Source organism: Podarcis tiliguerta (assembly GCF_965153285.1).
Source record: "Podarcis tiliguerta genome assembly, chromosome: 9".
Classification (NCBI taxonomy): Eukaryota; Metazoa; Chordata; class Lepidosauria; order Squamata; family Lacertidae; genus Podarcis; species Podarcis tiliguerta.
In genome coordinates this window covers 34,627,326-34,641,890 of record NC_139542.1, presented here as the reverse complement: position 1 = coordinate 34,641,890, position 14,565 = coordinate 34,627,326, and the positions used below count along the sequence as shown (strand labels likewise).

General features: G+C 43.0%; 1 protein-coding gene and 1 pseudogene across 4 annotated transcripts in view; both read left to right on the top strand.

Moving 5' to 3' along the window:
• The window catches only part of MAML3 (mastermind like transcriptional coactivator 3), a 271,009-nt gene that overhangs the window by 51,408 nt on the left and 205,036 nt on the right, over nucleotides 1-14,565 (top strand). The window lies entirely within an intron of this gene.
• On the top strand, nucleotides 1,380-2,155 carry LOC310657469 (enhancer of rudimentary homolog; annotated as a pseudogene). Its single transcript has one exon. The product of its transcript is annotated as an enhancer of rudimentary homolog (transcript).

Sequence of the window (14,565 nt, the reverse complement as noted above, 5' to 3'; positions counted from 1 at the left end):
TTCCTTACCAATTACGTGGCAAAGGTAGGACAACAAAAAACAATTGCATTAACTGCAGGGAATGAAATAGGTAATTCATAGATACATTGCACATCTAGAGTCTTACTGGCATATATTTGAGTTAAACTACAGTTATAAACACATTTGCAGTGAAACAGAGCTCCACTTCTGTGGAGCTTCTGTGTTGCAGCTTTGCGTTCCTAGAGCTGTGCAACTTCTCCACTGAAATAAGTGAGGAAGCTGGAAAGTGTCTTAAGCATTGCAAATTATCTGGGGCAGTAGAAATTCGAGTGCTGTGTTGTGTTTAGACATCAACAATGTGCCTTATTTCCAAATGTTAAAGAGCAACAGGTTAAGGTGCCATCTTGTTTTGCTGATGTCGCCATCATCTATGTTTAGTCCTGAAGAGCAACTGGATTTATAGGGTGGAAGGCATTGTGGGGAAGATACATTGCCCTACAGATTGTTGCTGTTGCTGCTGCCTTGAAACCACAAGTGGACAGATGGACACACACCTGGGAAAGCTGAATCCAAATTGCACCTCTGACATTGACTTACTGGCAGGCACACAGAGTTGGGCCCAACACTGGGGGGCTATTGTGCGTGCATGGCATCACACATGCAGCATTCCACTCCCTATCGGGCCACGCCTGCCAGGATGCACGGACACCTTCCGAGACACTCAGGCGATCGTGGCATGGGGTGCGGAGGGTGAAAATTGCTCTCCAAGCCTTCTGCCTAGCGTGCTGGTGTTTGCCCAGGGGCAGCAGGGGATGGGAGTTCCCTCAATACTGGGTGGGGTCTCAACACCCTGCCTCAAAATATTGAGAGGGCTGAAGCACATTCTGCCCTCTATAGCTGGTTCCCTTGCTTAATGAGCATCATTCTTCTCCCACTGTGGTTGTGGGATGAATGAAACAAGGATGCTAAAGCCCGTAGCACATTAAAAATGCTATATGAGTGATGATTTTTTTTTAAAAGCCCTCTTAATCAGAAGAATTAGGAAGTGATTGTCAAGTTGATATACATAAGGATGCTCAAGTGGTCCAGTCAGAGGGCCTGATGAAAGTACTTCATCAGGTGTTTGGTTTTGCCCATCATCCTCTTGTTTGACTTCAGGTTGTTCCTACCCTAGGTGCTTGTAGCAGGAGAAACCCTGAGTGAGGACAAGAATGCTGTGTGATTACAGGTTCTTCTGTGGTGCTTTAAACCTCATAACAAACTTGTTCAGTGAGGTCAGAGAATCAACATACTTCAGTTTCAACTAGCATTGCTTTAAAATGAGTCGTTTATAGTAGTGCTTTCCGATGGTCGCGGTGCATTGTGGTAGAAAAGTCGTTGAGTTTTGTGCTTCATTCCTGAGCCAAACGGAATGACTCGCTGTGTCTCACACAATTTTGCTTGTTCATCTACCAAATGACCAGAAGGCAGGACTTAGGCTGATTATGAGTCTGTGAATGAATGCATGGAAGGTGCCTGTAAAATGTATGAAGAGCATCTGAAGAGAATGAATCCTAACAAGCCTTCAATTATTACATATGTTATTAGCCAGTAATTTGATTTCATTGATGACTTGGCTCACCTCAGCTGCCTTGTTTATTGTGCTGATACTCAGACATACCAGACATACAATAAAGACTGGATAAAGGAAAATATCTTATGTCCCTCTCCATAGGCAAGCTCAGCAAGCAAGCAAGCAAATAAGACACCATAGTTTAAGGGGGTTTTGAGGGAAGGGTTTTGGCAACAGGTGTGTACAGTGTTCTGTAGTGAAAGTTGTTGTATTGTAGTCTTCCTGTTCATTCTTGTTAGTCTGTTTTTGAGACAAGAATTACAAGGGGCTTTCTCAGTTTAAAACTCAAAGAAGTAAGGATATGCCTTCTGCTGGTATTTTAGTTTAATTGTCTTTGCTTAGACCAGCCTTTCTCAACCTGTGGGTCCCCAGATGTTGTTGGACTACAACTCCCATCACCCCTAGCTAGCAAGGCCAGAGCTCAGGGATGATGGGAGTTGTAGTCCAACAACATCTGGGGACCCACAGGTTGCGAACTGCCGACTTAGACAGTTCTACTTTTGTCCCTCATTCACAATATTCACTTCTGCTTTACCACAGTCGCTGTATGTACCCCTCTCTAAGTTTCCCCCCAGTGTTATTTCTTGGAGGCAATGAAGAATAAAATAAATACTCTTTAGATTAAAAAAAGTGAAAATGAGTAGTTTATTTGTAGATACAAAGTTTTATTTCACACACACACCCCTCAGGAGGATTGCATTAGGTTGATGTTTGAATATTCTCCCAAAAGTCCAGATTGCTGCAGTGAACAGTAGCTTGGATAAGTGATCTCTTGAAAACAGTGAGTGCAGTAGGTGTGGACACAGGAAGGTCAGTGTTAAGTGCCCTGATGACAGTCCACTTTTAAACATCAGGCTTTTCTTTTTAAATGTGAAGCTTAAGTGCTTTGCTTTCTGTTTACAGTTAAATAACATTTTGAAAATATGCATATATTGCTTCCTGCATTGCATGCAAGGAAAGACTGAGACAAATAAAAAATCATATTGAAAAGTCCTTATTTCGCAACAAAAATGTAATGATCTGTGTGTGCTGTTAAACGTCATTGTAAATTATGGATGCATAATATTCACAGCTTTGAACAATAGAGAAGGTTTGTCAAAGATTGCATGCAAATAAATGCCAGGTTCTTTTTCTGGCACCTGCAAGTAAAGGATTCTGGATCATGGGCATAGAAGGGCCCCTTTCCTGGAACCCTGGAGAGATGCTGATATACCAAAGTAGTCCTTCTCCAACTTGGTGCCCTTTTGGATTACCACTCCTGTCAGCAAAGTTGTAGTCTAAGGGCAGCCTATGTGGTGCCTACTACTGGCCTGTGATCAGGTAATGGGAATTAAAGGTAATGGTAAAGGTACCCCTGCCCGTACAGGCCAGTCTTGCCAGACTCTAGGGTTGTGCGCTCATCTCACTCTATAGGCCGGGAGCCAGCGCTGTCCGCAGACACTTCCGGGTCACGTGGCCAGCGTGACAAGCTGCATCTGGCGAGCCAGCGCAGCACACGGAATGCCGTTTACCTTCCCGCTGGTAAGCGGTCCCTATTTATCTACTTGCACCCGAGGGTGCTTTTGAACTGCTAGGTTGGCAGGCGCTGGGACCGAGCAACGGGAGGGCATCCCGCCACGGGGATTCGAACCGCCGACCATGCGATCTGCAAGTCCTAGGCGCTGAGGTTTTACCCACAGTGCCACCCGTGTCCCACTGTAATGGGAATTACAGTCTAGCAATAACTGAATGGCAGCAGACTGGGAATCCCTGGTGTACATAGTACTTGGGCTTAGCTGGACCAGTAGTCTGACATAAGGTTGCATACCAATATATCCTAATCGTCAGATGATGGGCAAGGTTCCATCAACACAACACTTTTGAAGGTGGAAATATGACTCTATTGTGCTTATTAACAAGTTACTCCATTTTGCACTGGTTCCCTGCCTGTCCCTGCCCACCCACATTCTGACTTTTGGTGTCACTTCCACAGTTGGAACTGCATTATTGAAAATGGGTTGGTTTTTATCAGACGTTTTATTAAATACAAGTTGACTCCCCCTCCCAATTGCTTTATAAAGGAGAGAAGCAAAATAGCAACTGAATTTTACCTCAATGCTGGCAATAGGGCAGCGTCCTCCATCACACTGAATGGCAGAAGGCTCATTTAAATGGCTTAGGGCAGGCCATGTGGCACACACGGCTCTGTCCTCTGAACACCTCACACCTACTCCCTACTGCCAGAATTTCCTGTCTGAGGCAGCTGCCTCACTCTGCCTAATGGCAGGGCTGGCGCTGGCATCTAAACCATCATGGCTGTGAGCAGCAAGGACCTTAATTGTAACAAAGCTTCTCATTTGCTTCTCCACAACTGTTGATTCTCTCTCATGCTTTGTAGAGATGTCCTGCTACGTTTTGCTGGTAGTCACTGCCTTGCTTAATAGCATGCTATTTACATGACCATAGAAGAATGAAACCCTTTCTATGACACTCCAAGCCATCTGTCTCAGGATAAGATTTTGGAGCAGCTCCTAAGCTTTGGTATACATCTCCCTGGAAATCTTTAGGTGGTATTTCCGTCGTCTTGTCCTGTGTCTCGCTTCCCATTATTCTATATATCCCTCCCTCTTGAGAAGATGCTGAAAATGAACCAAGAAAGACCCAGACATTAGGAAATATGGAAAATGGCTTACATTGCCTTAGCTCAAGTTCTTAACTGGTTCTGACATATTTATTGTTACATGAACAGGGCTTAGAGTGGGATCTGCCAACTTGGTTAGGTTACTCTAATCCCAGGGTAGAGTCTGCCATGCACTGAAAAGTTAGCATATAAAAATGCGAACTAAAGATGTTGTACCACTTTAAATGTGTAATTTCCCCTTGGACTAGCCTAGATATTTTAGGTAGCAAGTGCTGTCAGCACTGTCCCTAAGAGCTAGGTCTTCATTTTGGCCCTGCATTGGTAACAGAGTGTAGGCTTGAGTGCAGACTTCCTGGGGAAAAGAATGCACTTAGTTCTATTATTACAGTGCTGGATGGTAGCTGCCTCATTTCATCTCTTCCCTACCTATTTAAAGGAAGCTGCCGTTGGTGCTGCTTCATTGGAGAAATGGTCCTATGGTGGCATAAGAGCACTGTATTAGAGGCTTTGTCGGGTGAAGATGGGATTAAGTGGGAGCAAGCTGTAGAAGTGAGTTTAAGGGTCTCAAGAAGGCAAGTGGGTGGGCGAACGCACACACAGGCATGTACGTATGCAGAGTTGTCTCCTTTGCCTTCCATAGCATGCTTCTCTAGTATGTTTCAGAGCAGAGGCTTGTATTGCAATAGCTGAAGCCCTGGTTAGCATTAAGTTGCCCACGTGTTAGCTTGCTCTTGGTGAAAAATACTTTGCCGGCCAAGCAGGGCATGCCAAAGCAGGGTAATCTTTCTGCACAATCATGACTTCTGTGCTAACTAAAACATCTAATTTGGCTTGTGCTTGAAATAGCGCCTGGAGGGTACACTCCATGAAGTATCATAGTTGTGCAACACCCATACCTTCCAATTTGGGCTGTGCAGAGTACTGACATGGGCCCTACTGAAATGAAAAGAGGTTGCGCTGACTTTAGCAGTGCTTGGTGGGGTGTGTGCCTTTGATCAGGTTAACTCACTGAACTGTGGGACTTTCTCTGTTGTCTTGGAAGCTCTGACAGTGTCAAAATAGCTTTGGATTTAAAAACCAGACACCTTGTCACCAATTGGCCTAACTGGCAGGTCATGCAGATTTTTTTTTTGTTCTAGCAGAAATATGGATGGCTTTGCTGCACATAATCACTTAGAGAAGACATTTTGAATGCAAGGGATTGGCACATGAGAGCTGCTTTGCTGTAGTTGTTTTTAAATACTATAGCCGGGGTTTTTAAGGGGGGGAAACAGTGCGATTTTTACAGTTAAATTTTTTAATGGAATTGCAGGTGCAATTGTGGGCTTTCTAGCTATTTGGGGAATTGAGATCTATTCTGTTTTTGTTTTTTCTTGTTTCTTTCCATTTCCTTCTTTTAAAGGAAACAGATGCATTCTTGTAACCGAGATCTGAGAGTGACATTTCTCCAATGAGAGGACACAAGGGGGGGGGGGAGAATTCAAGAACTACATGCCAAAAGCTTTTTACTCTGGATGACAGGCCAATATACAATTGTCTTTAATGACTTGATTACTGTTGTGCCACATAAACCTGTAGCATTGTTATTTAGCACTTTGTACATGCTGCTGTATAGATTTACAGTCTTTGTCCTCCAAACAACAGCCCTCTGTTGTTCCCATTATGTCATGTGTGAAGGGTGACTTGCATAAGCGACTCCACCACCTAACTTGTTCATGTGCTTAGTTGAGGTGACACTCCAACCCTCTCATGTGGGCAGAGTGAGCCTCTTGGTAATTCCACTATCCTTGGCTGTGCAGGGTATGGTGGCCCAGAAAAGGGCTTTCTCTGTGGTGGCCCCTAAGTTGTGGAACTTCCTTCCAACACAGGTGTATCTAGTATCTTGGTTGTATAGCTTCCACTGCACGCTGAAGATGCAACTCTTTACCATGACTTAACAGCTAAGGTATTTTGTGGGGCCCAACTTCTTTTGTTTCACTCTGTACTGTTCTGTTTCGTTTGGAACAATTTTACTTGTTTTTATAATTGCTCCGCTTTTTGAACATGATGCATTCCCTAGAATTCGTTCATTAGGCAAGTGATCGCATAAGAAGCTGACAATTTCAATTATTTCCTATGAGAATGTTTCTAATCTGTGATTTGTCCTGTGATTTGTCCAATCTCCTTCCACTTCCTCCATACTTTCTTCCTGAACTGGCTGCAGCCAACCAGCAAAAAAAACAACAACCTGATTTGTCTGATCTCTCTCCCTGCATGGTTTCTGCCCCCCAATGGCCACCACCAACCAGCAAACCATAAAGAAGTAAGGAAGTGGGCAAATGCAAGTTGTTCAGAATCTGCAGTGTGTATATTGAGGTTTGGGTACTAGTGTTAAGATAAGTGAATTTTCGCACAACAAGCATTTTGAAAATGGGACCTGCATGTATCTTATTATATTGGTATAACCTGCCCTGGAACCTTGTAGTGAAGGACATGTAATAAATCTTACATAGATAGACAGTGTTGTGGAAGAGGCGCACGAGTCTCTCGCTCTCAATTGTGCAGGTATCCAGCCAGTGTAAGCCAAGTCCTGTGCTTATGACTGCAGAGGGGCCTTGCTTGTGTGCTTTTTGCCCTCAGACAAAACAGTACAGGGGATGTTGGAGGGGGAGAGACATATGCCTCTTGTCCATAATGCTTTTGCAGTGCCATACTGCGATGGTTTTTAACTGGAAGCTATATTGGAAAGTCTTTGAAAAAGCCTTGATGCACAGTGTTTCTCTGCAACATCTGCACCGTTTTGACAACTGTGCTATTGTGCAGACTCAAGATAAGCACTCCTGTTGTGGGGGAACCCACACTTTCCTATCACTTTCACAGCAGTATTTTGCTGCAGGAGTCACATGGCTCCCTTCCAGCTTCTCAAGGTCTACCTCGCATTCCCAGCCTAGCCCAAGATCTTCATATCTGTGTTTTCTCCCTTTCCTTGGCTCAAACCAGGGAGAGAAAACAGAGATGGTGTTTCTGTTTGCATTTTGCAAACATTTCTGATCTTTTCCCCAAGGTCCCCTGGTTATTTTTTAGGTCCTCTAAGTGTCACCAGTCATTCCAGTGATTGAATTTTCCAGAGCTAAATATTGTGCTCTAAGTTATGCAAAGGGAACCAGGTTGTGTCACTTGATGCTGTTTAACAAGAGGGGGTGTTGCTTTCCTTTCCTTTATTAAAATTTCAGCGTTCAATTGGATCTCTCCTGCACAGGCTCCCTTGCAATAAGAAAACATAAGAGAACTGGACCTCTTATGCTAGCACAAATGCTCCAAGGTTTGCTTGCACCAAGCCCCTTTGTTAAACCCTTTGCCTTAGTTTTGTAGCTTTTCAATCTATTGTAACACAAAATACAGTGGTACCTCCGGTTGTGGACAGGATCCGTTCTGGAGGTCTGGCCGGATCCCGACATTTTCGCAACCGGAGAGACCGCTTCTGTGCATGCGGCAAAATCCTGGAAATATACTTCACTTCCAGGTTTGTCGCTTACGTATTCCAAAGTTTACATAACCAGAGGGATATGTAAGTGGACTGTATGCAAAAGGGTGAAGAATTTGTTGAAGTAGGAACCTTGTTCTCTGAGATTTATATGGGTCTGATTGTAGGCTTTGATTAGTCACCGATGGTATGTGAGGTGTTCTGATAGAGCAATGCTCCAGATGTTATTAACCCAAACAAAACTCCTGAAGTGTGGTTGAGACTGCAGCATGGCTAGGTAAGACAGAGCTGTGCTGGTAATTCAGACAAAAGGCATCTCGGATGCCAGGGGGCTTAAAGTTCACAATCATCACATTCAGAGGAGTTAACAGTTCCTGTGTGTGTTGATCATCTCCGGCTTGGCAAAGACTATTTACAGTTCTCTGATTGCATCCCCAGTTCGGTGGCTATATAAACAGATAAATCTTCTTTATAAATGTATGCATATGAAGGCATGTTTGTATATAATTGTCAACTGGCAAGGTACTTATAAATGCTTAACTATAAATCTATCTGTGGATGTACATATTCAAGACCCGCGTGCTGTTCCCAGTTTTATGTTGGTGTAACTTTGCTATAGAAGTCATTACAGTTTTCGACTCCCGTCTGCAGTGCAGAATGCAAAAAATAAAATAAAAAGTTATGCATAACTTTGCATCTGCTAGAAGTATATATCATGGCATCCATTTATTTGTTAGCATTTTCAAAAATGCGTGTTTTGAGTAAGAGTTAAATTGGACTGGAAAAGTTTAGCAAAGTTTAGCCTTCAGTGAATCAAACCATTCTCTCTTGCTGCTCCTTGTGGATAGAATGCGACTGCAGAACACATTTTATGATGATAGATCCACCTTCCTTCCTTCCTTCCTTCCTTCCTTCCTTCCTTCCTTTCTTATCCTTTTGGGATACCTCGGTCAGTAGAGCATGAGTCTCTTAATCTCTGGGTTGTGGGTTCAAGCCCCACATTGGGCAAAAGATTCCTGCATTGCAGGGGGTTGGACTGGATGACCCTTGGGGTCCCTTCCAACTCTGTGATTCTAAACACACATTTTAAACCTTTAGTCCTCTTGACCCTCAGCTGAAGTGAGGGTTCTGTCATGTGCAGAACTTCATTTAATCACATCTGTCATTTGCTCCCCTTCCTTGCATCTACCTCTTTTCTTCCTGATTTATCCCTATACAATCAAAACAAACACATCAAAAATAGTACAAAATCCAGAACTTAAAAACTGCAAGCTAAAACATAAATAAATAAAAATGATAATTCAACAACACTTGATACCACTTTTTTTTTTAAACAGAACTAAGGAACGTATTATTGAGGCAGACCATCACCCAAATATGTTTTGTTAAACAGAAAATGGTTTAGTGAAACAGAGAATGGCCAGTGAAATAATTGTTTTGATAAAGATTTTGATTGGTGAATAACATTGGAATTCCAGTTTTTGTGCTGGATTTAAGATCCTTTAAAAAGTAATTTATCTCTTGCAAGCTGCCCTGGGATCTTTAGATGAAAGGCAATATATAAATCAAATAAATAACAAATATAAATATATATTTTTATTTAAAAAACAGCATTTGTAGACCGCACATTTTAATACACAAGAGGGACCTAAGGCCTAAATTCTGTAATCTCCATGTGATGGATCAAGGATAAACAAATGGTTAGAGAATGACAGTGATGGGAAATTGTCCAGATATTAAGTTCCAGAAGTGTGAAGCAAATAATAAAATAAAATAAATAAATAAAATATCACCTTCTAAATAAACACTTGCTACTGTAAATGGACTGGGACGCGGGTGGCGCTGTGGGTAAAACCTCAGTGCCTAGGACTTGCCGATCACATGGTCGGTGGTTCGAATCCCCGCGGCGGGGTGAGCTCCCGTCTTTCGGTCCCAGCTCCTGCCCACCTAGCAGTTCGAAAGCACCCCTAAGTGCAAGTAGATAAATAGGTACCACTTTATAGCGGGAAGGTAAACGGCGTTTCCGTGTGCTGCGCTGGTGCTGGCTCGCCAGAGCAGCTTCGTCATGCTGGCCACGTGACCCGGAAGTGTCTCCGGACAGCGCTAGCCCCGGCCTCTTAAGTGAGATGGCCGCACAACCCTAGAGTCGGACATGACTGGCCCGTACGGGCAGGGGTACCTTTACCTTTACCTTACTGTAAATGGAAGACCTTGAGCCTTGTGCTGAACAGCATCTTACTTAGAACACAATGCATTTCCATCAGCAATCTTTGCTTTTAATTGTGCTAGCGACTCCTAAGTGGCCTGCCCTCATTCTTCAGTTCAAAGGTGAGTTATTGAAAGCTTACCTTTGTGAACAAGAGGTGGGGGGGAAATCACATTCTAGAAAGGGAATCAGTTTTTTAATTAAACAGTACAATCAAACTATATCATCCAGTATCAATAATATTCAGTACCAAACCCTATATACTCTATAGAAGTATTACAGTCAGAGCAGGTCGAGAGAGGTATTGCCCAGAAACAAGCACAGTGCAGAATGAATGCTTACATAATTCAAAAGATAAACATGATACTGAAAACTATTTTGAAGTGATAGCCTGACACGGTTGAACTAGATTCCTACAGGACGTTGGGGGGGGGGGGCAATGCTCACATTACTTCTTTCATTGGCGCCGGGGTAAATTTTGAAGTGTGGGAGTATCTCATGATGGCGAGCAGGACTCACCAGAAGGGACTCCTTTCCTTCCTTCCTTCCTTCCTTCCTTCCTTCCTTCCTTCCTCTTTCTTTCCTGCCAATGGCAGTCATTGTGTAAATTCACTCATGGCACTTTCATCAATATATGAGTACCAACATTTTATTTTATTACTTCTAAAAAACCCCACTTAAAACAGCTAGCCACCCCCCAGCTTGTGCAGAGTGGAGAGGTCAGACAGGTACACTTGCCGCAGGCCTTGAAGGGTTAAGCTGGTTGTGGGGCCCCACCAGGGACCAGCTGCCTCCAACAAGCTCTGCAGGGGCCTGATGCCCCCACAGTCATCATCCCCATAAATACATTCTTCCCTTCCAACCGCCCCACCCCCCGCAAAGCTGGTGGCCTAAATGTGTTTATTTGGGACCTACCTTTCATGTAAAGATAGTCAAATCTGAACTGCAAAGGTAGTAGTTACAGTGATGTCATATTCTTTTCTTTCTCTGGTGTGTGTAATTGTGTGTATGCATCTGTCTGTGCATGAGTGTGTGGGGTGGAGCTGTGTACACACTGCACCTATTTGAAGCACATTCTTACCCTCAAGGAATTCTGGGCATTGTAGTTTTCCCCTCAGAGTTACAATTCCTAGCAACCCTTAGAAAACTACAGTGCCCAGAATTCTTGGGTAGGGGGATGTGATTCGAATGTGCTTTAAGGTTATGCTTGTACGCAGACTCTGTGGGTTGTATGGGTGGGTGCCTGGGCTTATTTTCTATTTAACAGACTTTCTGTGAAAACAGTAACTCCATATTAAATGAGAGAGTAATAGGGGATGGCATTGTGAAAAGGACAGCAGGTGGACTCTCTCTGCAAAACTTCCATGCATGAACAGTACTATTCATTCATGGAAGTTTTGCAGAGAGTCCAGAGTAAACTGCTTTGTGGAAGTGTCATACTTCTCAGATGCAGTTTTTCCCAAGCTGAGTTTCTGAAAACTCTGCTGGTAGGGTCTGGAAAAGCAAATGTGGGATTTGTTTATTTGTTTGTTTTCCTCACTTTCTTGTTTCCCTCTAGAGATTATTTTATTTCTATGTCTCGTTTTGTACGTGCTGTTAAATGTTATAATTGTATCTGCAAAAATGGCTCCAGACTGAAAGAGCTCTACTCTCATTTTCCCCAAGCCTTGTTGTTAAGCTGGAATCTCTGCTTGTTCTCTCCGATTTGTATAGATAAGATAACCAGACATGCATTGTCCTATGCTGAGTTTCCGGCTTGACTTTTTCTTCCTCTGTCTCCACACTTTTTGAATTTGAGCAGGTAATCACAATAAACTTAAAAGCCCCTCACCCTGCAAGCAACAAGTACAGATGACATCATCTCTCCTGCTCTACAGATAGTGTCTGCACTCTGCCCCATTCTCTTTGAACTACATTTTTAGATGTCCACCTGGGATGCTTTAATCACAGTGTGTACTTAAAAATGTAAAATATTAATACATCAAACATGATTTTGTGAAAAAGTTTATCATATGGGTATGATCAGCGAGCCCTGATGGTCTGTATCTTCCTGATTATAGTAGACAATCCTGGGCATGTCTACTTAGGAGTAAGCCACACTTTGTTCAATGGGACTTTCTGCCAGGTAAGCCTTTCAATACTATTTACCTGAGAGTAGGCTTCATTACCCAGTGGGATTTACTACTGAGTAGGCATGCGCAGGATTGTGCTGTTAGTGTCTAAACTGGGTTTGCCTCTGCAAAATATGTGAAATATTCAGCTCTCAAGTGTTCAGCCTTTTTGGGTTAGAAAGCACAAAGTTCTCAAACAGGTGTGAATATTTTTTTCAGTGACCAAGTTGCTAATAGAAACTTGCATCAAGACCTGGTTGAGCCTGGTTTACAGACTTTTGTTACATACGTATTGAGATGTCAACACCTTCTTTATGTGCATAGAGGTATCAGTGGCCTATCCTACAAAAAATACATTTTACTAGGACTCATTCATTATTTTGGATTATGTTTGTTCTGTTCAACCTGCCTTGAATACAACAAGTTTATTAAGTCCTTCTGTGGAGTGCTTGTGGCTCCCATTTTCTTTGAGATCACAGAAGCATGTGTCTTTACTAAGTGATGCAAAACGTATTTTGTGTGTCAATACTAAAGCTCAAGTATAAAGATACCATAAAAAGTCAGTAAAGCTTCATCAGTGGAATCGCACTGGCTCGCTCTTGCTCAGGGTGTAACCCTAAGCATGTCTTAGTTCACTGAAATCCACAATTCTTTGCTGGCCCAGAGGCAGTGATTTATAATAGCCAGAGCATCTTTCCCTGATGTTTGGGCTGCCCATAAATTTTGACTTTCGAGGCACGACAGTAGCACTTCAGTTATGTCTCTCTGTTCCTTAAATTGTTCCATTTGGCACATAGTTCGCCATAATTCTCGAGAACACATTACGGTTTCTTGTGACGCCATCAATCTTCTTTTAATTTTGGTCATTTATTGCCCTCTTGCTCTTGGTTCAAATTTTCTTCCTGGTTCTCACTTCTTTTCCTTCATCTCAGATTTGTGGTTAAGCTGTCTTTGTTTCTTGACCCTCAGTGATTAGTGCATTCAGATGGGTATCTCTAATGATTCACTTACATGCTGCTGAAGGGATCTGTTACATGGGGCAGGTTTCATACGTCACCCTTTAAAGCTTTATCATTCGGTGGCCCTGCTTTTGCTCACACGACATTATATTCTCCCCTTAAGTCTTGCATGATTTTCTTACTAACTTTCTTCTACACAGGTTATTATAAATAACAGTGTCCTTTATGTCAACTGCTTGATTCAGCTGCATTTTCATAGCAAGTCAGGTTGGATAAATAACGTCAAGCTACAATGCTTCTGGGCTCTTCCATGCAGCAATCACACTGGAAGCTTATTCTTTCTACATCTTGCCAAGTCTCAGTGCCGTATCCTGATTTCAAGTGAAGTGTAAAGGACCAAGCAAAGACATTCCTTGGGACATGTCTGGCTTGGTTGCTGCATCTTGTTAAGAGGATTCAGACTCCCCGAATCATGCATTAACATAAGAATTGCTTTTCTCCACATTATCATTAGATAAATGGCATAAGGCAAAAATAGACTATCAGATATGGCTGCAGGAAAATAATTTGAATCATCCTGAGATTGGAGGCTATTTAATGGCTGCTTTTGCCTGGAACATTAACAGTGGCAGCTTATTTGAGGTCTGTAGCTTGTGCATCTGCCTGTTCCATAATGCTCGGGGGGGGGGGCTTAGAGTTTTAAGTGGTCAGTCACTGCACTCTAGAACATATTGGACTTTGGCCATGAACTGCAACTCCTAGGCAGGGGCGTACAAAGTGGGGGGCGGAGGTGGGGGGCGTCCCAGGTGCCACTCTGGGGGGGTGGTGACAAGATGGCCCCTGCCTCCCTCCAGCTGTAGAGTGGCCAATGGTGTGCGCATTCCGTGCTTGAATGCATACTGAGGGACAAAATGAACTGCATCTGCTATTGCAGCTGCTCAGTTGATGTAGGTAGTTCCATAGTTCTGTACTTCTCCCTCTACCACCCCATTTCTAGACGCATTAGCCACTGTTTGCAAAACCTTCAAGTAACCAAAAGTGGAATTTCCTTTTTGTGCTCAACAAAGAGGGCTGTGAAATCATTGGAAGGGCTGTTTTGCCTTACCCTTATCTTAATTAAAAGACATGGAGGCATGCAGATATATAGTATGTGAGTATGCATTTATCTTCCAGTTACTTATTTTCTTTGTGTTCCATAAAGCTCAGCACAGTGTCTAGGACAGCCTTACAACACCTCTGTAAAGTAATTTAGGTTGGGAATAGTGGTTTGTAAAAGTACCTTACCTCTGTTCCTTCCACATTAAAACCTCCAGTTGTAGCCAACACACCATTGTGATTGTTTTGTTTGTGCACTAGAGTTCACACACAGATACATGTGCTGCTATAAAGTTACGTGCTAACAGAACTTTGTTTATAGAGAAGGAGAGCATTATGGCAGATGCTATCAGAACTCACTCACAGGAGTTCCTAGCCTTTGTCATCATGAGCTGCCTGGAAATATTGTTTGAGTCCTGAAGGTGCAGCTAAGCAATACGAGACAGATGGCCCAGCTGGCAGTGCTTGTTCCTGTCCTAGGTCCAGAGCCAAACAGTTCAATGTAACTGTGAGAAAGGAAGGCCACGTAGCGGTCTGT